This window comes from Podarcis bocagei, assembly GCF_964188305.1.
Source record: "Podarcis bocagei genome assembly, chromosome: W".
Taxonomy (NCBI): domain Eukaryota; kingdom Metazoa; phylum Chordata; class Lepidosauria; order Squamata; family Lacertidae; genus Podarcis; species Podarcis bocagei.
In genome coordinates this window covers 52027895-52030617 of record NC_138131.1, presented here as the reverse complement: position 1 = coordinate 52030617, position 2723 = coordinate 52027895, and the positions used below count along the sequence as shown (strand labels likewise).

At 61.3% G+C, this 2723-nt stretch overlaps 1 long non-coding RNA gene across 1 annotated transcript; it reads left to right on the top strand.

Moving 5' to 3' along the window:
* The first annotated feature begins 1397 nt into the window (after nt 1-1397).
* On the top strand, nt 1398-2062 carry LOC308577884. Its single transcript, XR_014003749.1, has 3 exons — nt 1398-1420; nt 1515-1643; nt 2024-2062. It is a non-coding gene; the product is annotated as an uncharacterized lncRNA (long non-coding RNA).
* Nucleotides 2063-2723: the final 661 nt, after the last annotated feature.

Genomic DNA, 2723 nt, shown 5'->3' with positions numbered 1-2723 from the left:
GCCTGGCGGGCCGGGCGTTTTGTTTGAAGCGCTCTTCTCCCGGCCATGGAATGAGCGCAGCAGCGGCGGCCGGGCGGGCAGGGGCTCTTCCGCGCAGACGCCGAGCAGCCTGCCTGCGCCCCCGCGGAGATCGGGCAGCAGGATGGAGCCCGGGGATCCCCGCGGAGGCGGAGCGGCGGAGGCTGCCCCCCAGGTAGGGCTGCGTCGGGGGTTTTTTATTTTTGCAATGCTGCATCCGCGCCGGAGGGGACGCATCGGACCACGGGGAGACCCCTTGGCGGGCGTGCAAGGCAATGCATGCGTGCAGGCATTGCATGGAGTGCAGTGCAATGCAATGGCAACGCGGCGCCCTGCATGCATGCATGCAACTTCCACCGGCGCTCCGGACTTGGCAGGTGAGGGGGGTCCCCAGTAGGCGGCAGAGAGAGCCGGGAGGGCGAATGGGGGCCGGGGGGGGGAAAGCGCTGCTCCCCGAGCCGAGCCCAGGGGGAAACTTCGGCGTTATTGCGCTGGGTGTTGGAAGCGGAGGCTGGCGGCGGCCCCTCACCTGCAAAACCTGGTCGCCTCTCATATATTTCGTGCATTGCATTCATCGCCCGCTTTCTCCTCCAAGGAGCTCCCTGGGGCGCGCATGGTTCTCCCCGTGTTATCCTCGCAACAACAGCCCTGCGAGGTGGGTCAGGCGAGTGGCCCAAGGGAGCACCCAGAGATTGTCCTGGCCAGGTGGGGTGATTTGAACCCTGCTCTCTGCCCGGTCTTCGTCCTCATTTAGCCCCCACATGTGCATGACTGTGCATGACTGAGGTTTTCCCTCCTCGTCTTGGCTATGGTGTGAGTCTGTCCTGTTAATTAATGGGGTTCTGCCTTCGGAAAAGATGAGCCAGCCCTCAAGGAGGTGATTATGTAGTTTGCTAGCAATTCATGTCCCTCCCGGCGTGACGCTGCGCGCTGACGTCACGGGGCTGTAATGGTGGTGTGCCTCGAGATTTTTTTCATGAAACAAGTGTGCCTTTGCCCAAAAAAGGTTGGGAAACACTGCCCTAAACACTATATCGCTGATAAAGAGCAGGCTGCTTCTGGAAGAAAATGGGAGCATCCAACATCATGCTGGATGAGTCAAAATAGATGTAACCATTAGGAGTTCAGCGGGACAAAGGGACAGGCTCCTGCATGGTCTACCTGGGGGAAGGCAGGCAGGCAGGCAGGCAGGGGACAACCATCCTGCCTGCCTGCCTGCCTGCCTGCCTGCCTGCCTGCCTGCCGCTTGGCACTCCTAAACCAAGGGACAGGCTCCTGCCCGGTCTGCCTGGGGGAAGGGTAGACAGGCAGGCACTCCGGGTATCGGTGGCGCCCAGGGCATGGTGGAGGCTGGGCGCGCAGCGCCAACCCCCCCTCGTCCACACGCTGGGCACCGACACGGGTAAATATACTTCATTTGAAGGGAGGGGAAGCATTGCTTAGCAGTTAGAGCACCCCTTTGACCTGGCGCCCCCCCCCCCCCGACCTCCCCCCAGGCTGGTACATGAGCTCCTTGGAGCAGTGAGCCAAGCCGCCTGCCGCCCCTGCCCGACTCCACTCCCCGACCCCGAGTGCCGTGGCCTCAGGTTGTGAGCTCCGCGCCTGGTACAGCATGGCCGAGACAGGTAAGCTTGGGGCAATGGAGTTCAGAAATCCAACAGGCCCAGAGCCCCCCACTTGGCCTTTTCCCCGGTGTGGTGGAGGAAATGCCCCCTGGCCCGGTTCTCATAGTTCCGTATCAATATCACATAATACGTTTCTAAACTGCAGTACGCGTCGTATCATATAATTTTTATTGATTGATTTCTAGACTACCGACCCGCCTGCTGGGGTTGGCGTGAAGAAATACCATCCTGATCATTCTTATCATGACATTTACTGGGGCCCTGCTTCCCGTCCCCTTTTGGGGACTGATAAAAACGAGAGCGGCTGAGACCAGATGGCAATCCGCAATCCATGCCGAGTCAGACTAGATGACCCCCAGACCCTCACCCTTCCCCTGCAGGACTCAACGGGAGCTTCACATTGGAGCTGAGCCATGGCGAAGCTCCGCCTCATCCTCTGGCGCCTGGCGCCCCCTGCTGGCCTCCACCAGAAGAGTCCCGTGTGCTTTCCAGGTGGGTCTTGGGCTCCTCGCTCTCGCCGGCCGGCTCCTTCGCCGGAGCATGTCAAGAGCGCTGCCTGCCTCTCCACAGGTGACCTTTTCCTCGGTGGTGAGCATGGCGCTGGACGATGTGCAGTTCAGAAACTGTGGCCCCCAAAGTAAGGTTTTCTTTTCCGCCTCCCCCTAACGCAGCCAACCAGATAGACTGCCTCTGGGCTTGGAGGCTCCCCAATCACCATCCCAACATTTCCAGGTCCCCAGAGCTGTGCCCCAGAGGAGCACCCATGCCTGCCAAGCGGCTGCGTGACCCCTGCCCACCATTGTGATGGCACCAAGGACTGTGGCGATGGCGATGAACGGGGTTGCAGTGAGCAGCCGGGGGGCATTCGAGGCCAGGGGATGTGGGCACCACCGGAAGGGGGGGGAGGTCACCTGCCTTTCTCCCCCAGAGACCTTCCTCTCATGCTTCTTTGAGGAGGGCTGGTGCAGGTGGGCAGCGGATGCCAACCAGAACCTCTCCTGGGCGAGGAACTGCAGCTCCCAGGCGCCACCGTCCCCAGCCCGCTCCACTCGTGACCAGACCACCAACATGCCGGAAGGT